This window comes from Haemorhous mexicanus, chromosome 5 (assembly GCF_027477595.1).
Source record: "Haemorhous mexicanus isolate bHaeMex1 chromosome 5, bHaeMex1.pri, whole genome shotgun sequence".
Taxonomy (NCBI): domain Eukaryota; kingdom Metazoa; phylum Chordata; class Aves; order Passeriformes; family Fringillidae; genus Haemorhous; species Haemorhous mexicanus.
Window position 1 is genome coordinate 76,191,552 of NC_082345.1, and position 21,395 is coordinate 76,212,946.

Sequence of the window (21,395 nt, forward strand, 5' to 3'; positions counted from 1 at the left end):
GATCGAGCGGAAATCACAGTGGGGCTGGAAATTGGACTGTGGGGCTGGGGCTCTAAATGAAAACGTAAAAGATCCTATAATGCTGAGAATGGGGCTCTTGGCCTTGAGGCGAAAAGAGGCACAGTCTGTCACAGTGTCACAAGATTGTTGGGCTGGAGGTAAAAGCATGGGGGGGCTGGCATATTGATGCTGGGGTGGGCTTAGAAACCCTCGGGTAGCAGCTCAAGTGTTGCAGAGCTGGAGCCAAAGCCAAGATGCTGCCCTTTGAAGCTGGAGAAGAGCGCTGGCAGTGAAATAAAGCTTGTGGGTCAGCAGCTGAAAGGGCTGAAATCACTGGGCCTGGACTCATTATTGCTCATCTGGGATCGGGGCTGAACACGGCACAGGAACCACAGGGCTGCCACAGGCACCGTAGTGTTTTTCTGCCAAAATCACCGTGGGGCGCGTGCTATGGTGAACGTAAAATAGGTTGTGTGGAGCGCCAAAGGGGGCTGCAGCCTTGCGCCAGAAAGCCCCGCTGATGGTAGGAGATCACCTAGGTCTGTGATGGCACCTCTAGGGATCCAGTGGAAATCACTGTGGGGCTGGGTCTCTAACTGAAAATGGAAAAGATCTTATGATGCTGAGAATGGGTCTCTTGGCCTTGAGGCGAAAAGAGGCACAGTCTGTCACAGTGTCTCAGGATTGTTGGGCTGGAGGTAAAAGCATGGGGGGGCTGGCATATTGATGCTGGGCTGGGCTTAGAAACCCTCGGGTAGCAGCTCAAGTCTTGCAGAGCTGGAGCCACAGACAAGATGCTGCCCTTTGAAGCTGGAGAAGAGCGCTGGCAGTGAAATAAAGCTTGTGGGTCAGCAGCTGAAAGGGCTGAAATCACTGGGCCTCGACTCATCATTGCTTGTCTGGGACCGGGGCTGAACACGGCACAGGAACCACAGGGCTGCCACAGGCACCGTAGTGTTTTTCTGCCAAAATCCCTTTGGGGCCCGTGCTATGGTGAACGTAAAATAGGTTGTGTGGAGCGCCAAAGGGGGCTGCAGCCTTGCGCCAGAAAGCCCCGCTGATGCTAGGAGATCACCTAGGTCTGTGATGGCACCTCTAGGGATCCAGTGGAAATCACTGTGGGGCTGGAAATTGGACTGTGGGGCTGGGGCTCTAAATGAAAACGTAAAAGATCCTATAATGCTGAGAATGGGGCTCTTGGCCTTGAGGCGAAAAGAGGCACAGTCTGTCACAGTGTCACAAGATTGTTGGGCTGGAGGTAAAAGCATGGGGGGGCTGGCATATTGATGCTGGGGTGGGCTTAGAGGTCCTTGGGCTGGAGCTCAAGTCTTGCAGAGCTGGAGCCAAAGCCAAGATGCTGCCCTTTGAAGCTGGAGAAGAGCGCTGGCAGTGAAATAAAGCTTGTGGGTCAGCAGCTGAAAGGGCTGAAATCACTGGGCCTGGACTCATTATTGCTCATCTGGGATCGGGGCTGAACACGGCACAGGAACCACACGGCTGCCACAGGCACCGTAGTGTTTTTCTGCCAAAATCACCGTGGGGCCCGTGCTATGGTGAACGTAAAATAGGTTGTGTGGAGCGCCAAAGGGGGCCGCAGCCTTGCGCCAGAAAGCCCCGCTGATGGTAGGAGATCACCTAGGTCTGTGATGGCACCTCTAGGGATCCAGTGGAAATCACTGTGGGGCTGGAAATTGGACTGTGGGGCTGGGGCTCTAAATGGAAACGGAAAAGAACTTATGATGCTGAGAATGGGGCTCTTGGCCTTGAGGCGAAAAGAGGCACAGTCTGTCACAGTGTCACAAGATTGTTGGGCTGGAGGTAAAAGCATGGGGGCTGGCATATTGATGCTGGGGTGGGCTTAGAGGTCCTTGGGCTGGAGTTCAAGTCTTGCAGAGCTGGAGCCACAGAGAAGATGCTGCCCTTTGAAGCTGGAGAAGAGTGCTGGCAGTGAAATAAAGCTTGTGGGTCAGCAGCTGAAAGGGCTGAAATCACTGGGCCTCGACTCATCATTGCTTGTCTGGGATCGGGGCTGAACACGGCACAGGAACCACAGGGCTGCCACAGGCACCGTAGTGTTTTTCTGCCAAAATCACTATGGGGCGCGTGCTATGGTGAACGTAAAATAGGTTGTGTGGAGCGCCAAAGGGGGCTGCAGCCTTGCGGCAGAAAGCCCCGCTGATGCTAGGAGATCACCTAGGTCTGTGATGGCACCTCTAGGGATCCAGTGGAAATCACTGTGGGGCTGGCATATTGATGCTGGGGTGGGCTTAGAAACCCTCGGGTAGCAGCTCAAGTCTTGCAGAGCTGGAGCCAAAGCCAAGATGCTGCCCTTTGAAGCTGGAGAAGAGCGCTGGCAGTGAAATAAAGCTTGTGGGTCAGCAGCTGAAAGCGCTGAAATCACTGGGCCTGGACTCATCATTGCTTGTCTGGGATCGGGGCTGAACACGGCACAGGAACCACAGGGCTGCCACAGGCACCGTAGTGTTTTTCTGCCAAAATCACTGTGGGGCCCGTGCTATGGTGAACGTAAAATAGGTTGTGTGGAGCGCAAAAGGGGGCTGCAGCCTTGCGGCAGAAAGCCCCGCTGATGGTAGGAGATCGCCTAGGTCTGTGATGGCACCTCTAGGGATCCAGTGGAAATCACTGTGGGGCTGGGTCTCTAACTGAAAACGGAAACGATCTTCTAATGCTGAGAATGGGGCTCTTGGCCTTGAGGCGAAAAGAGGCACAGTCTGTCACAGTGTCACAAGATTGTTGGGCTGGAGGTAAAAGCATGGGGGGGCTGGCATATTGATGCTGGGCTGGGCTTAGAGGTCCTTGGGCTGGAGCTCAAGTCTTGCAGAGCTGGAGCCAAAGCCAAGATGCTGCCCTTTGAAGATGGAGAAGAGCGCTGGCAGTGAAATAAAGCTTGTGGGTCAACAGCTGAAAGGGCTGAAATCACTGGGCCTGGACTCATCATTGCTTGTCTGGGATCGGGGCTGAACACGGCACAGGAACCACAGGGCTGCCACAGGCACCGTAGTGTTTTTCCGCCAAAATCCCTTTGGGGCCCGTGCTATGGTGAACGTAAAATAGGTTGTGTGGAGCGCAAAAGGGGGCTGCATCCTTGCGCCAGAAAGCCCCGCTGATGGTAGGAGATCGCCTAGGTCTGTGATGGCACCTCTAGGGATCGAGCGGAAATCACAGTGGGGCTGGAAATTGGACTGTGGGGCTGGGGCTCTAAATGAAAACGTAAAAGATCCTATAATGCTGAGAATGGGGCTCTTGGCCTTGAGGCGAAAAGAGGCACAGTCTGTCACAGTGTCACAAGATTGTTGGGCTGGAGGTAAAAGCATGGGGGGGCTGGCATATTGATGCTGGGGTGGGCTTAGAAACCCTCGGGTAGGAGCTCAAGTGTTGCAGAGCTGGAGCCAAAGCCAAGATGCTGCCCTTTGAAGCTGGAGAAGAGCGCTGGCAGTGAAATAAAGCTTGTGGGTCAGCAGCTGAAAGGGCTGAAATCACTGGGCCTGGACTCATTATTGCTCATCTGGGATCGGGGCTGAACACGGCACAGGAACCACAGGGCTGCCACAGGCACCGTAGTGTTTTTCTGCCAAAATCACCGTGGGGCGCATGCTATGGTGAACGTAAAATAGGTTGTGTGGAGCGCCAAAGGGGGCTGCAGCCTTGCACCAGAAAGCCCCGCTGATGGTAGGAGATCACCTAGGTCTGTGATGGCACCTCTAGGGATCCAGTGGAAATCACTGTGGGGCTGGGTCTCTAACTGAAAATGGAAAAGATCTTATGATGCTGAGAATGGGGCTCTTGGCCTTGAGGCGAAAAGAGGCACAGTCTGTCACAGTGTCACAAGATTGTTGGGCTGGAGGTAAAAGCATGGGGGGGCTGGCATATTGATGCTGGGCTGGGCTTAGAGGTCCTTGGGCTGGAGCTCAAGTCGTGCAGAGCTGGAGCCACAGACAAGATGCTGCCCTTTGAAGCTGGAGAAGAGCGCTGGCAGTGAAATAAAGCTTGTGGGTCAGCAGCTGAAAGGGCTGAAATCACTGGGCCTCGACTCATCATTGCTTGTCTGGGATCGGGGCTGAACACGGCACAGGAACCACAGGGCTGCCACAGGCATTGTAGTGTTTTTCTGCCAAAATCCCTGTGGGGCGCGTGCTATGGTGAACGTAAAATAGGTTGTGTGGAGCGCCAAAGGGGGCTGCAGCCTTGCGGCAGAAAGCCCCGCTGATGGTAGGAGATCACCTAGGTCTGTGATGGCACCTCTAGGGATCCAGTGGAAATCACTGTGGGGCTGGAAATTGGACTGTGGGGCTGGGGCTCTAACTGAAAACGGAAACGATCTTCTAATGCTGAGAATGGGGCTCTTGGCCTTGAGGCGAAAAGAGGCACAGTCTGTCACAGTGTCACAAGATTGTTGGGCTGGAGGTAAAAGCATGGGGGGGCTGGCATATTGATGCTGGGGTGGGCTTAGAGGTCCTTGGGCTGGAGCTCAAGTCGTGCAGAGCTGGAGCCACAGACAAGATGCTGCCCTTTGAAGCTGGAGAAGAGCGCTGGCAGTGAAATAAAGCTTGTGGGTCAGCAGCTGAAAGGGCTGAAATCACTGGGCCTCGACTCATTATTGCTCATCTGGGATCGGGGCTGAACACGGCACAGGAACCACAGGGCTGCCACAGGCACCGTAGTGTTTTTCTGCCAAAATCACCATGGGGCGCGTGCTATGGTGAACGTAAAATAGGTTGTGTGGAGCGCCAAAGGGGGCTGCAGCCTTGCGCCAGAAAGCCCCGCTGATGGTAGGAGATCACCTAGGTCTGTGATGGCACCTCTAGGGATCCAGTGGAAATCACTGTGGGGCTGGGGCTCTAACTGAAAACGTAAAAGATCCTATAATGCTGAGAATGGGGCTCTTGGCCTTGAGGCGAAAAGAGGCACAGTCTGTCACAGTGTCACAAGATTGTTGGGCTGGAGGTAAAAGCATGGGGGCTGGCATATTGATGCTGGGGAGGGCTTAGAAACCCTCGGGTAGCAGCTCAAGTCTTGCAGAGCTGGAGCCACAGACAAGATGCTGCCCTTTGAAGCTGGAGAAGAGCGCTGGCAGTGAAATAAAGCTTGTGGGTCAGCAGCTGAAAGGGCTGAAATCACTGGGCCTGGACTCATCATTGCTTGTCTGGGATCGGGGCTGAACACGGCACAGGAACCACAGGGCTGCCACAGGCACCGTAGTGTTTTTCTGCCAAAATCACCGTGGGGCGCGTGCTATGGTGAACGTAAAATAGGTTGTGTGGAGCGCCAAAGGGGGCTGCAGCCTTGCGCCAGAAAGCCCCGCTGATGGTAGGAGATCACCTAGGTCTGTGATGGCACCTCTAGGGATCCAGTGGAAATCACTGTGGGGCTGGAAATTGGACTGTGGGGCTGGGGCTCTAAATGGAAACGGAAAAGAACTTATGATGCTGAGAATGGGGCTCTTGGCCTTGAGGCGAAAAGAGGCACAGTCTGTCACAGTGTCACAAGATTGTTGGGCTGGAGGTAAAAGCATGGGGGCTGGCATATTGATGCTGGGGTGGGCTTAGAGGTCCTTGGGCTGGAGTTCAAGTCTTGCAGAGCTGGAGCCACAGAGAAGATGCTGCCCTTTGAAGCTGGAGAAGAGTGCTGGCAGTGAAATAAAGCTTGTGGGTCAGCAGCTGAAAGGGCTGAAATCACTGGGCCTCGACTCATCATTGCTTGTCTGGGATCGGGGCTGAACACGGCACAGGAACCACAGGGCTGCCACAGGCACCGTAGTGTTTTTCCGCCAAAATCCCTGTGGGGCGCGTGCTATGGTGAACGTAAAATAGGTTGTGTGGAGCGCCAAAGGGGGCTGCAGCCTTGCGCCAGAAAGCCCCACTGATGGTAGGAGATCCCCTAGGTCTGTGATGGCACCTCTAGGGATCCAGTGGAAATCACTGTGGGGCTGGGTCTCTAACTGAAAATGGAAAAGATCTTATGATGCTGAGAATGGGGCTCTTGGCCTTGAGGCGAAAAGAGGCACAGTCTGTCACAGTGTCTCAGGATTGTTGGGCCGGAGGTAAAAGCATGGGGGCTGGCATATTGATGCTGGGCTGGGCTTAGAAACCCTCGGGTAGCAGCTCAAGTCTTGCAGAGCTGGAGCCACAGACAAGATGCTGCCCTTTGAAGCTGGAGAAGAGCGCTGGCAGTGAAATAAAGCTTGTGGGTCAGCAGCTGAAAGGGCTGAAATCACTGGGCCTCGACTCATCATTGCTTGTCTGGGACCGGGGCTGAACACGGCACAGGAACCACAGGGCTGCCACAGGCACCGTAGTGTTTTTCTGCCAAAATCACCGTGGGGCGCGTGCTATGGTGAACGTAAAATAGGTTGTGTGGAGCGCCAAAGGGGGCTGCAGCCTTGCGCCAGAAAGCCCCGCTGATGCTAGGAGATCACCTAGGTCTGTGATGGCACCTCTAGGGATCCAGTGGAAATCATTGTGGGGCTGGAAATTGGACTGTGGGGCTGGGGCTCTAACTGAAAACGTAAAAGATCCTATAATGCTGAGAATGGGGCTCTTGGCCTTGAGGCGAAAAGAGGCACAGTCTGTCACAGTGTCACAAGATTGTTGGGCTGGAGGTAAAAGCATGGGGGGGCTGGCATATTGATGCTGGGGTGGGCTTAGAGGTCCTTGGGCTGGAGCTCAAGTCTTGCAGAGCTGGAGCCAAAGCCAAGATGCTGCCCTTTGAACATGGAGAAGAGCGCTGGCAGTGAAATAAAGCTTGTGGGTCAGCAGCTGAAAGCGCTGAAATCACTGGGCCTGGACTCATCATTGCTTGTCTGGGATCGGGGCTGAACACGGCACAGGAACCACAGGGCTGCCACAGGCACCGTAGTGTTTTTCTGCCAAAATCACCATGGGGCGCGTGCTATGGTGAACGTAAAATAGGTTGTGTGGAGCGCCAAAGAAGGCTGCAGCCTTGCGGCAGAAAGCCCCGCTGATGGTAGGAGATCCCCTAGGTCTGTGATGGCACCTCTAGGGATCCAGTGGAAATCACAGTGGGGCTGGAAATTGGACTGTGGGGCTGGGGCTCTAACTGAAAACGGAAACGATCTTCTAATGCTGAGAATGGGGCTCTTGGCCTTGAGGCGAAAAGAGGCACAGTCTGTCACAGTGTCACAAGATTGTTGGGCTGGAGGTAAAAGCATGGGGGGGCTGGCATATTGATGCTGGGGTGGGCTTAGAGGTCCTTGGGCTGGAGCTCAAGTCTTGCAGAGCTGGAGCCAAAGCCAAGATGCTGCCCTTTGAAGCTGGAGAAGAGCGCTGGCAGGGAAATAAAGCTTGTGGGTCAACAGCTGAAAGGGCTGAAATCACTGGGCCTGGACTCATCATTGCTTGTCTGGGATCGGGGCTGAACACGGCACAGGAACCACAGGGCTGCCACAGGCACCGTAGTGTTTTTCTGCCAAAATCCCTTTGGGGCCCGTGCTATGGTGAACGTAAAATAGGTTGTGTGGAGCGCCAAAGGGGGCTGCAGCCTTGCGCCAGAAAGCCCCGCTGATGGTAGGAGATCCCCTAGGTCTGTGATGGCACCTCTAGGGATCCAGTGGAAATCACTGTGGGGCTGGGTCTCTATATGAAAACGGAAAAGATCTTCTAATGCTGAGAATGGGGCTCTTGGCCTTGAGGCGAAAAGAGGCACAGTCTGTCACAGTGTCTCAGGATTGTTGGGCTGGAGGTAAAAGCATGGGGGGGCTGGCATATTGATGCTGGGCTGGGCTTAGAAACCCTCGGGTAGCAGCTCAAGTCTTGCAGAGCTGGAGCCACAGACAAGATGCTGCCCTTTGAAGCTGGAGAAGAGCGCTGGCAGTGAAATAAAGCTTGTGGGTCAACAGCTGAAAGGGCTGAAATCACTGGGCCTGGACTCATCATTGCTTGTCTGGGATCGGGGCTGAACACGGCACAGGAACCACAGGGCTGCCACAGGCATTGTAGTGTTTTTCTGCCAAAATCCCTGTGGGGCGCGTGCTATGGTGGACGTAAAATAGGTTGTGTGGAGCGCCAAAGGGGGCTGCAGCCTTGCGGCAGAAAGCCCCGCTGATGGTAGGAGATCACCTAGGTCTGTGATGGCACCTCTAGGGATCCAGTGGAAATCACTGTGGGGCTGGCATATTGATGCTGGGGTGGGCTTAGAAACCCTCGGGTAGCAGCTCAAGTCTTGCAGAGCTGGAGCCAAAGCCAAGATGCTGCCCTTTGAAGCTGGAGAAGAGCGCTGGCAGTGAAATAAAGCTTGTGGGTCAGCAGCTGAAAGGGCTGAAATCACTGGGCCTGGACTCATCATTGCTTGTCTGGGATCGGGGCTGAACACGGCACAGGAACCACAGGGCTGCCACAGGCACCGTAGTGTTTTTCTGCCAAAATCACTGTGGGGCCCGTGCTATGGTGAACGTAAAATAGGTTGTGTGGAGCGCCAAAGGGGGCTGCAGCCTTGCGGCAGAAAGCCCCGCTGATGGTAGGAGATCGCCTAGGTCTGTGATGGCACCTCTAGGGATCCAGTGGAAATCACTGTGGGGCTGGGTCTCTAACTGAAAACGGAAACGATCTTCTAATGCTGAGAATGGGGCTCTTGGCCTTGAGGCGAAAAGAGGCACAGTCTGTCACAGTGTCACAAGATTGTTGGGCTGGAGGTAAAAGCATGGGGGGGCTGGCATATTGATGCTGGGGTGGGCTTAGAGGTCCTTGGGCTGGAGCTCAAGTCTTGCAGAGCTGGAGCCAAAGCCAAGATGCTGCCCTTTGAAGCTGGAGAAGAGCGCTGGCAGGGAAATAAAGCTTGTGGGTCAACAGCTGAAAGGGCTGAAATCACTGGGCCTGGACTCATCATTGCTTGTCTGGGATCGGGGCTGAACACGGCACAGGAACCACAGGGCTGCCACAGGCACCGTAGTGTTTTTCCGCCAAAATCCCTTTGGGGCCCGTGCTATGGTGAACGTAAAATAGGTTGTGTGGAGCGCAAAAGGGGGCTGCAGCCTTGCGCCAGAAAGCCCCGCTGATGGTAGGAGATCACCTAGGTCTGTGATGGCACCTCTAGGGATCGAGCGGAAATCACAGTGGGGCTGGAAATTGGACTGTGGGGCTGGGGCTCTAAATGAAAACGTAAAAGATCCTATAATGCTGAGAATGGGGCTCTTGGCCTTGAGGCGAAAAGAGGCACAGTCTGTCACAGTGTCACAAGATTGTTGGGCTGGAGGTAAAAGCATGGGGGGGCTGGCATATTGATGCTGGGGTGGGCTTAGAAACCCTCGGGTAGCAGCTCAAGTGTTGCAGAGCTGGAGCCAAAGCCAAGATGCTGCCCTTTGAAGCTGGAGAAGAGCGCTGGCAGTGAAATAAAGCTTGTGGGTCAGCAGCTGAAAGGGCTGAAATCACTGGGCCTGGACTCATTATTGCTCATCTGGGATCGGGGCTGAACACGGCACAGGAACCACAGGGCTGCCACAGGCACCGTAGTGTTTTTCTGCCAAAATCACCGTGGGGCGCGTGCTATGGTGAACGTAAAATAGGTTGTGTGGAGCGCCAAAGGGGGCTGCAGCCTTGCGCCAGAAAGCCCCGCTGATGGTAGGAGATCACCTAGGTCTGTGATGGCACCTCTAGGGATCCAGTGGAAATCACTGTGGGGCTGGGTCTCTAACTGAAAATGGAAAAGATCTTATGATGCTGAGAATGGGGCTCTTGGCCTTGAGGCGAAAAGAGGCACAGTCTGTCACAGTGTCTCAGGATTGTTGGGCCGGAGGTAAAAGCATGGGGGCTGGCATATTGATGCTGGGCTGGGCTTAGAAACCCTCGGGTAGCAGCTCAAGTCTTGCAGAGCTGGAGCCACAGACAAGATGCTGCCCTTTGAAGCTGGAGAAGAGCGCTGGCAGTGAAATAAAGCTTGTGGGTCAGCAGCTGAAAGGGCTGAAATCACTGGGCCTCGACTCATCATTGCTTGTCTGGGACCAGGGCTGAACACGGCACAGGAACCACAGGGCTGCCACAGGCACCGTAGTGTTTTTCTGCCAAAATCCCTTTGGGGCCCGTGCTATGGTGAACGTAAAATAGGTTGTGTGGAGCGCCAAAGGGGGCTGCAGCCTTGCGCCAGAAAGCCCCGCTGATGCTAGGAGATCACCTAGGTCTGTGATGGCACCTCTAGGGATCCAGTGGAAATCACTGTGGGGCTGGAAATTGGACTGTGGGGCTGGGGCTCTAACTGAAAACGTAAAAGATCCTATAATGCTGAGAATGGGGCTCTTGGCCTTGAGGCGAAAAGAGGCACAGTCTGTCACAGTGTCACAAGATTGTTGGGCTGGAGGTAAAAGCATGGGGGGGCTGGCATATTGATGCTGGGGTGGGCTTAGAGGTCCTTGGGCTGGAGCTCAAGTCGTGCAGAGCTGGAGCCACAGACAAGATGCTGCCCTTTGAAGCTGGAGAAGAGCGCTGGCAGGGAAATAAAGCTTGTGGGTCAGCAGCTGAAAGGGCTGAAATCACTGGGCCTGGACTCATCATTGCTTGTCTGGGATCGGGGCTGAACACGGCACAGGAACCACAGGGCTGCCACAGGCACCGTAGTGTTTTTCTGCCAAAATCACCGTGGGGCGCGTGCTATGGTGAACGTAAAATAGGTTGTGTGGAGCGCCAAAGGGGGCTGCAGCCTTGCGCCAGAAAGCCCCGCTGATGGTAGGAGATCACCTAGGTCTGTGATGGCACCTCTAGGGATCCAGTGGAAATCACTGTGGGGCTGGAAATTGGACTGTGGGGCTGGGGCTCTAAATGGAAACGGAAAAGAACTTATGATGCTGAGAATGGGGCTCTTGGCCTTGAGGCGAAAAGAGGCACAGTCTGTCACAGTGTCACAAGATTGTTGGGCTGGAGGTAAAAGCATGGGGGGGCTGGCATATTGATGCTGGGGTGGGCTTAGAGGTCCTTGGGCTGGAGTTCAAGTCGTGCAGAGCTGGAGCCACAGAGAAGATGCTGCCCTTTGAAGCTGGAGAAGAGTGCTGGCAGTGAAATAAAGCTTGTGGGTCAGCAGCTGAAAGGGCTGAAATCACTGGGCCTCGACTCATCATTGCTTGTCTGGGATCGGGGCTGAACACGGCACAGGAACCACAGGGCTGCCACAGGCACCGTAGTGTTTTTCTGCCAAAATCCCTTTGGGGCGCGTGCTATGGTGAACGTAAAATAGGTTGTGTGGAGCGCCAAAGGGGGCTGCAGCCTTGCGCCAGAAAGCCCCGCTGATGGTAGGAGATCCCCTAGGTCTGTGATGGCACCTCTAGGGATCCAGTGGAAATCACTGTGGGGCTGGGTCTCTAACTGAAAATGGAAAAGATCTTATGATGCTGAGAATGGGGCTCTTGGCCTTGAGGCGAAAAGAGGCACAGTCTGTCACAGTGTCTCAGGATTGTTGGGCCGGAGGTAAAAGCATGGGGGGGCTGGCATATTGATGCTGGGCTGGGCTTAGAAACCCTCGGGTAGCAGCTCAAGTCTTGCAGAGCTGGAGCCACAGACAAGATGCTGCCCTTTGAAGCTGGAGAAGAGCGCTGGCAGTGAAATAAAGCTTGTGGGTCAGCAGCTGAAAGGGCTGAAATCACTGGGCCTGGACTCATCATTGCTTGTCTGGGATCGGGGCTGAACACGGCACAGGAACCACAGGGCTGCCACAGGCATTGTAGTGTTTTTCTGCCAAAATCCCTTTGGGGCCCGTGCTATGGTGGACGTAAAATAGGTTGTGTGGAGCGCCAAAGGGGGCTGCAGCCTTGCGGCAGAAAGCCCCGCTGATGGTAGGAGATCACCTAGGTCTGTGATGGCACCTCTAGGGATCCAGTGGAAATCACTGTGGGGCTGGCATATTGATGCTGGGGTGGGCTTAGAAACCCTCGGGTAGCAGCTCAAGTCTTGCAGAGCTGGAGCCAAAGCCAAGATGCTGCCCTTTGAAGCTGGAGAAGAGCGCTGGCAGTGAAATAAAGCTTGTGGGTCAGCAGCTGAAAGGGCTGAAATCACTGGGCCTGGACTCATCATTGCTTGTCTGGGATCGGGGCTGAACACGGCACAGGAACCACAGGGCTGCCACAGGCACCGTAGTGTTTTTCTGCCAAAATCACTGTGGGGCCCGTGCTATGGTGAACGTAAAATAGGTTGTGTGGAGCGCCAAAGGGGGCTGCAGCCTTGCGGCAGAAAGCCCCGCTGATGGTAGGAGATCGCCTAGGTCTGTGATGGCACCTCTAGGGATCCAGTGGAAATCACTGTGGGGCTGGGTCTCTAACTGAAAACGGAAACGATCTTCTAATGCTGAGAATGGGGCTCTTGGCCTTGAGGCGAAAAGAGGCACAGTCTGTCACAGTGTCACAAGATTGTTGGGCTGGAGGTAAAAGCATGGGGGGGCTGGCATATTGATGCTGGGGTGGGCTTAGAGGTCCTTGGGCTGGAGCTCAAGTCTTGCAGAGCTGGAGCCAAAGCCAAGATGCTGCCCTTTGAAGCTGGAGAAGAGCGCTGGCAGGGAAATAAAGCTTGTGGGTCAACAGCTGAAAGGGCTGAAATCACTGGGCCTGGACTCATCATTGCTTGTCTGGGATCGGGGCTGAACACGGCACAGGAACCACAGGGCTGCCACAGGCACCGTAGTGTTTTTCCGCCAAAATCCCTTTGGGGCCCGTGCTATGGTGAACGTAAAATAGGTTGTGTGGAGCGCAAAAGGGGGCTGCAGCCTTGCGCCAGAAAGCCCCGCTGATGGTAGGAGATCACCTAGGTCTGTGATGGCACCTCTAGGGATCGAGCGGAAATCACAGTGGGGCTGGAAATTGGACTGTGGGGCTGGGGCTCTAAATGAAAACGTAAAAGATCCTATAATGCTGAGAATGGGGCTCTTGGCCTTGAGGCGAAAAGAGGCACAGTCTGTCACAGTGTCACAAGATTGTTGGGCTGGAGGTAAAAGCATGGGGGGGCTGGCATATTGATGCTGGGGTGGGCTTAGAGGTCCTTGGGCTGGAGCTCAAGTCTTGCAGAGCTGGAGCCAAAGCCAAGATGCTGCCCTTTGAAGCTGGAGAAGAGCGCTGGCAGTGAAATAAAGCTTGTGGGTCAGCAGCTGAAAGGGCTGAAATCACTGGGCCTGGACTCATTATTGCTCATCTGGGATCGGGGCTGAACACGGCACAGGAACCACACGGCTGCCACAGGCACCGTAGTGTTTTTCTGCCAAAATCACCGTGGGGCCCGTGCTATGGTGAACGTAAAATAGGTTGTGTGGAGCGCCAAAGGGGGCCGCAGCCTTGCGCCAGAAAGCCCCGCTGATGGTAGGAGATCACCTAGGTCTGTGATGGCACCTCTAGGGATCCAGTGGAAATCACTGTGGGGCTGGAAATTGGACTGTGGGGCTGGGGCTCTAAATGGAAACGGAAAAGAACTTATGATGCTGAGAATGGGGCTCTTGGCCTTGAGGCGAAAAGAGGCACAGTCTGTCACAGTGTCACAAGATTGTTGGGCTGGAGATAAAAGCATGGGGGGGCTGGCATATTGATGCTGGGGTGGGCTTAGAGGTCCTTGGGCTGGAGCTCAAATCGTGCAGAGCTGGAGCCAAAGCCAAGATGCTGCCCTTTGAAGCTGGAGAAGAGCGCTGGCAGTGAAATAAAGCTTGTGGGTCAGCAGCTGAAAGGGCTGAAATCACTGGGCCTGGACTCATCATTGCTTGTCTGGGATCGGGGCTGAACACGGCACAGGAACCACAGGGCTGCCACAGGCACCGTAGTGTTTTTCTGCCAAAATCACCGTGGGGCGCGTGCTATGGTGAACGTAAAATAGGTTGTGTGGAGCGCAAAAGGGGGCTGCAGCCTTGCACCAGAAAGCCCCGCTGATGGTAGGAGATCCCCTAGGTCTGTGATGGCACCTCTAGGGATCCAGTGGAAATCACTGTGGGGCTGGGTCTCTATATGAAAACGGAAAAGATCTTCTAATGCTGAGAATGGGGCTCTTGGCCTTGAGGCGAAAAGAGGCACAGTCTGTCACAGTGTCTCAGGATTGTTGGGCTGGAGGTAAAAGCATGGGGGGGCTGGCATATTGATGCTGGGCTGGGCTTAGAAACCCTCGGGTAGCAGCTCAAGTCTTGCAGAGCTGGAGCCACAGACAAGATGCTGCCCTTTGAAGCTGGAGAAGAGCGCTGGCAGTGAAATAAAGCTTGTGGGTCAGCAGCTGAAAGCGCTGAAATCACTGGGCCTGGACTCATCATTGCTTGTCTGGGATCGGGGCTGAACACGGCACAGGAACCACAGGGCTGCCACAGGCACCGTAGTGTTTTTCCGCCAAAATCCCTGTGGGGCCCGTGCTATGGTGAACGTAAAATAGGTTGTGTGGAGCGCCAAAGGGGGCTGCAGCCTTGCGGCAGAAAGCCCCGCTGATGGTAGGAGATCGCCTAGGTCTGTGATGGCACCTCTAGGGATCCAGTGGAAATCCCTGTGGGGCTGGAAATTGGACTGTGGGGCTGGGGCTCTAACTGAAAACGTAAAAGAACTTATGATGCTGAGAATGGGGCTCTTGGCCTTGAGGCGAAAAAAGGCACAGTCTGTCACAGTGTCACAAGATTGTTGGGCTGGAGGTAAAAGCATGGGGGGGCTGGCATATTGATGCTGGGGTGGGCTTAGAGGTCCTTGGGCTGGAGCTCAAGTCTTGCAGAGCTGGAGCCACAGACAAGATGCTGCCCTTTGAAGCTGGAGAAGAGTGCTGGCAGTGAAATAAAGCTTGTGGGTCAGCAGCTGAAAGGGCTGAAATCACTGGGCCTGGACTCATCATTGCTTGTCTGGGATCGGGGCTGAACATGGCACAGGAGCCGTAGAGCTGGCACAGAAACCATAGTCTTTTTGCCTCGAAACACCTTTATGCGCGTTTCACGGATGAAGGGGCTGGGTATTGTGACTGAAATTAGAATAGGTTGTGTGGAGAGGAAAAGGGGGCTGACACCTTGCGCCTGAAAGCCCCGTTGATGCCAGGATATTGCCTGAGCCAGGGATGGCACCTCCTGGGATGGAGCAGAAAACACTGAGGGCCTGGGACTTGGAATGAAAATGGTAAAGATACTAGACCTGTAGATGGGGCTGTGGCCATCGAGGTGGACTTATGCAGGGGCTGGCACCGTGGTTGGGGATTGATGATCTGGAGCTGAAATCATGGGGGGCTGGCCTATTGATGCTGCGGTGGGCTTAGAGACCCTTGGCCGGGGGCTGAAGCCTTTCGGAGCTGGAGCCAAGGCCAAGATGCTGCCCTTTGAAGCTGGAGAATCGTGCAGCTGCAGCTGGAAGAAGAGCACTTCCAGTGAAATAACGCTTGTGGGTTAACAGCTGAAAGGGCTGAAATCACTGGGCCTGGACTCATCATTGCCTGTCTGGGATTGGGGCTGAACACGCTATAGGAGCCATAGGGCTGGCACAGACACCGTCGTGTTCTTGCGCCGAAACACCTTTAGGCCCGTGGTTGAAGGGGCTGTGTATTGTGACTGAAAGTAGAATAGGTTGCATCGAGAGGAAAAGTGGGCTGCAACCTTGCACCTGAAAACCCCGTCGATGCCAGGATATTGCCTGGGCCTGTCATGGCACTTCCTGGGATGGAGCCAACATCACTGTGGGGCTGAGAAGTGGACTGCGCGGCTGGGACATTGTTTGAAAATGGAAAATATACTAGTGCTGTCAATGGGGCTGTGGCCGTAGAGGTGAACTTATGCAGGGGCTGGCACCGTGTCTGGGGATTGTTGAGCTGCAGCTGAAATCACAGTGGGGCTGGGATATTGATGCTGGCGTGGCCTTAGAGACCCTCAGGGGAGAGCTCAAGTGTTGCAGAGCTGGAGCCAAGATCAAGATGCTGTACTTTATAGCTGGAGAATCGTGCAGCTGCAGTGTGCCGCCCGAGGAGCCGGGCATTCTTAGGAGAAGGGTGAGTAGCAGACTTGTTGGGCTGGGCTTTGGCCGCTGTGCACCTAAGATGATGCAATGATATTTGGTGTTGCTGATTGTAGCTGAGCAAGGGACCAGAGCCCGGTGACTGCAGGAAATTCCTAGCAGGCTAGGCGGCCTTCCTTGGCACCAGATGCAGATTCTCTTCTCCTGACATCCAAGAGATAAGTCGAGCGCTATGACAAACAGAGGGGATAAAAGCGAGGTGCTGGGAGGGCCTTTTAAGTGGCAGCTTTGGAGGCGGGGATGTGCAAGAGGCGACCTCTTAGGCCAGATAAAGTCACACGATGCTGAGGTGCTCAAAGGATCAGTCACCATTTGCCTTTGCAGGGGAAGCATCAACGGTGACTGTGTGTTTACAGCATTGCTCTTTGCCTTTAAATTTAGGAAGTAAAGCTGGATATGAGTAGTCAAGGTAAGTGGGCAAGGTGATCATCCATTCCCCTGGATGGAAGCAGTGGTTATTGCGCAGGTCTCAATTTCTGCTGCATCTCTCAGCCTCCATTCTCCTTTGTGTGCTTCAGGCGGTCCATGGGTATCACGCCGAGACCCCGTCAGCAACTGGCCAACAGACCCGGTTCGTCATGGGAACTGACACTGAGAAGTAAATTTGTGTTCAAGTGATTACAGAGGTTTTTCTTGATGTATTATTATGCTGAGTCTTAGTGGTGTTAATTGTTTTAAATTGTATTTTTTTATACTCTGAGGTAACTTCTTTGTGGTTTTTGGGTTTTTGTTTGGTTTTTTTTTTTTTTTGTAACTAAATATTATACAAGGTTTTTTTGGTAATGATTTTAGTAATTTTAATTGTGGTTTAACTATAATTTGTGTAAGAGTGCATAAATTGTATTTTAAGAATTTTTTATGTATAGGATGTTTTGATTAACAATTTAAAGTTTGCGAGAGATAAATTTAGGTATTAAGAGGTATGCTAACACGGTGTGTAGAAAATGGATTTTTAGGATCAGTGACCAATAAACACTGGTTTTGGATGTGTGGTTTTAGTGTTACTTATATGTTTTGTTTTGGTTACGGAATTGTTTATCGTGGGGTTTTTTGTAGCGTTTTAAATAAGGTTTGACACAGTGAGTAGGAATCTCGTGTGGTCTGTTTTTTGAGGAAACAGAAACATAACTTTTTCTTTAGGTTTAGGCTTCTTCAGGGAGCCGAGCCGAGCCCAGCCGCGCCGAGCTGAGCCGAACGGAGAGAGCGGTTCCGAGCTCAGCCGAAAGGAACCGAGCTGAGCCGAACGGAGAGAGCGGCTCCGAGCTCGGCCGAAAGGAACCGAGCTGAGCCGAACGGAGAGAGCGGCTCCGAGCTCAGCCGAAAAGAACCGAGCTGCGCCGAACGGAGAGAGCGGCTCCGAGTTCGGCCGAAAGGAACCGAGCTGAGCCGAACGGAGAGAGCGGCTCCGAGCTCGGCCGAAAGGAACCGAGCTGAGCCGAACGGAGAGAGCGGCTCCGAGCTCAGCCGAAAGGAACCGAGCTGAGCCGAACGGAGAGAGCGGCTCCGAGCTCAGCCGAAAGGAACCGAGCTGAGCCGAACGGGGAGAGCGGCTCCGAGCTCAGCCGAAAGGAACCGAGCTGAGCCGAACGGGGAGAGCGGCTCCGAGCTCAGCCGAAAGGAACCGAGCTGAGCCGAACGGAGAGAGCGGCTCCGAGCTCGGCCGAAAGGAACCGAGCTGAGCCGAACGGGGAGAGCGGCTCCGAGTTCGGCCGAAAGGAACCGAGCTGAGCCGAACGGAGAGAGCGGCTCCGAGCTCAGCCGAAAGGAACCGAGCTGAGCCGAACGGAGAGAGCGGCTCCGAGCTCGGCTGAAAGGAACCGAGCTGAGCCGAACACACAGAGCGGCTCCGAGCTCGGCCGAGCCGAACTCCGCCGAAGAGTCGAATGCAGCCGAAAGCAGCCGATAATAACCGAGCTGAGCCGAGCGCAGCATCCCGGGCAGGGCGGGGCGCCGGGGCAGGCTGGGGATGAATCGGGACGGGCTCGGGATGGATCGAGGGCTCTGGGAGGATTCCCCGCCTGTCCCTACCTCCCAGCCTTTAACTTCCCCTCCCGCTTTCCTCCACAGCCCGAGCTCCCTCCCTGCCCTTTCCCATCCCCTGCCATCCCTCCTCTCCTCCCGTCCCCCCTTTCCTTCTTTCCCCCGCAGCCGCGGGGCTTGGGGTGCCGGAGAATAAAGCCCAGAGGGCAACAAAAATGGAGCCTATGAGGACAAAAGAAATTAAGGAGAGGGAAGAAGCTACTCTTCTATTATTGTCTGTGTTTGAACCGGGTGGGGATCCCCTTTCACTTGTAGTCTTAGGGGTGTTGATTGAAGGAAAACCTGCCTTTTCCAGGCTGTTAGGGGTATCACAGGGGCGACAGGGAATCCCTGCGTTCTGTTTTAAATGGAAGGGGAAAAAATATTGTATATAAATAAATATAAATATGTACAATGTGTATAAATGTATACATTTCTATACGATGTATGTAAATATAAATAAACAAAAAAATTAGGAATTGATACAAATTATACTGTATATATCATTTAATATGTAATATATATTACATAGCTAAATATAGCACATATATTAGAACACTGAATATATTATAATCTAATATAGTAAAAAAAAAGGTGAATATATTATTATATAGTATACAACCACTTAAGAAATTAAATATCAAAAATATAAATCTGAAAAATATTAAAATATTGTTTAAAATGAAGGTATTTTTTGTTTTTATATGGTAACCGGCAGAGTTTTTATTATAGAATTATAAATAAAAATAAATGTAGATATCTAAGCATGAAATATATCATAACTACACAAATATATATAAAAAACTGTAATTTTAAAATAATGTAAGTATTAGCTGTACATATGATATAAATATAAATAATAAATTATATTATTACGTTCTGATGTGCATTATATAAGTTAATAGCTGTAATAAACCGATATAAACTATAAAAGAAAATGTGCATATAATAATGAAAAATAGAAGTATGAAAATATTTCAATATGGTTTAAAAGAAAGAGCCCTTTTTGGTTTTTATTTGGTTAGATGCAAGGGTTTTATTTAAAAAATATGAATATATATGTTATTTTTTATCGTTATAAATATATAAATATGAAATCAATATATAAAACCACAAAATATGAATAAATATAATTAATAGGAAGAGATGTAATATAGAATAAAAATTACACTATACATCACTATACATTTAGGATGTGAATATAAATATGAAAAATATAAATTTAAAAAATTAAATACTTTTTAAAAGAAAGGGGTTCTTTTTAGCTTTTATTTGGGTGGACGAGGGGTTTTATTTTAAAAATTATAAGCATTATAGAAATATAAATCTAAATACAGAAATATATAACCGATATATAAAGATATGTATAAAAATAGAAATATCAATATAAAAATAGGACTAGATCTAATATAGATTAAAAATCAAATTATACATCAATATACATTATAAATCTAAAAATAAATATAAAATTGAAAAATAAAAATATAAAATGTATTTAAATGTTTTTTAGAAGAAAGGCGTCTTTATTTTGGTTCTTTAGGTGTTAGAGACGGGGGTTTTTGGTTTTTTTCCCGGTTTGTTTTTTGGCATTTCTTTCAGAGGAGTTTTCGGCGGGGGCCGCCCCTGTTCTCTCTCGCCGCCTTCCCTGCCCGCAGCCCCAAGGCGCGCGGCTGCCCCCGGCTGGGGCGCGCGGCGGTGCTGCCGCCTTGTGGGCAGAGCGCGGTACTGCAGCCGGGCACGGGCGGGCATCCCCGCTGCCGCCATGTTGGGAGTGGCGTGCGGCGGGTGTCGCGGAGCCGCTTGACCTTCTCAAGGTGGCGGCCAAAAGGGCGGGAAAGTCGAAGACCCGCGGTCCGTCTAACCGAACTGCCTGCACGGCACCCCGGCGCCAGGGCGGCCCCGGCAGGATTTTCTGTGGCGTTTCATGTGTCCCGGACGCGGGCTGTCGGCTCAGCGGCGCGGTGGTCGGGCGCTTTTCGGTGGGTTTCTGACAGGCATCTGCGTAAACGCCTCTCTCTGCTGCTGGGTCTTCTTGCGGCCGCCATGTTGGGAGTGGCGTGTCGCGAATGTCGCGGACTTTTTTTGACCTTCTCAAGATGGCGGTGCAAAAGGGCGGGAAAATTGAAGGCCCCGCGGTCCGTCTAACCGGACTGCCTGCACAGCACCCTGACGCCTGCGCGGCCACGGCGGGATTTTTTTGTGGCGTTTCAAGTGCCGCGGATTCGAACTGTCCCCTCAGGTAAGTCGCGGACGGTTGTAATTTGGCGTGTTTCTGACAGGCATCTGCGTAAACGCCTCACGGTGGTGGGGGGGGGGGGGGGGTCCTCGTTTGGCCGCCATGTTGGGAGTGGAGTGTCGCGGATGTCGCGGACTCGCTTGACCTTCTCAAGGTGGCGGCATAAAGGGCGGGAAAATCGAAGCACGCCCCTCCCGGTAAGTCTGCCGCCTTGTGGACAGAGAGCGGTACTGCAGCCCCCCCGAGCCAGCGCCCTGCCCATCCCCAGGCGTTGGAAGCGACCGCAAAAAGGGCGGTAGAGGGATAGAGATCTGTACAAAGAGATAGAAATAGGGATCGTAAACAGAAAAATATTTAAATGTCGTTTAAAAAAAATTGGGGCTTTTTTGGTTTTTATTAGGTTATAGGCTGGAGTTTTTGAAAAATAATATAAATATAAATAATATAAAAATATAAATCCGACTATACAAATATATACTATATATACCGATACCTGTAAATATCTAATATAAATAAATTAAACTTATAGAAATACCTATTATAAAAATAATATATCTGATAGATTAAAAGGTTTTCTCTAGACTATATATCACATCTATAAATATAACGAATAAAAATTATAAATGGACATGTAAATATAATTATGCATAACAAAATTATTTTTAAATCTTTAAATACGTTGCAAATAAAGGGGTGTTTCTGGTTTTCATTTGGTTAGGGGCAAGGGTTTTATTTTAAATAATGTAAATATTTTAGAAATATTTTCTATATCTAAATATAGAAAGATAAAATAAATGTATAAAGATATACACCTGTAACTAAACTATAAATTTAAATTTAAATATAAATATATGTAAGTAATATGAAGAGGTGTCATTTAGAATATAAATAATATTAGGCGGCAAAATAATTAATTCATAAAAATGTGTATATAAATATGAAAAATGTAAATATAAAGATATGTAAATATAGGTTAAAAGAAAGGGTTCTTTTCGTTTTTATTTGGTTAGAGGCAGGGCTTTTATTTTAAATAATATGAATATAGATATTATTATTTTATATTTCTAAATACAGAACTATATAATCAGGATATAAATGTAGATATAAAGTATAAATCAATAGAAATAATAGGAAGAGATGTAATAGAGAGCAGAAATAATTAATATATACATTAATATACATTTGAAATGT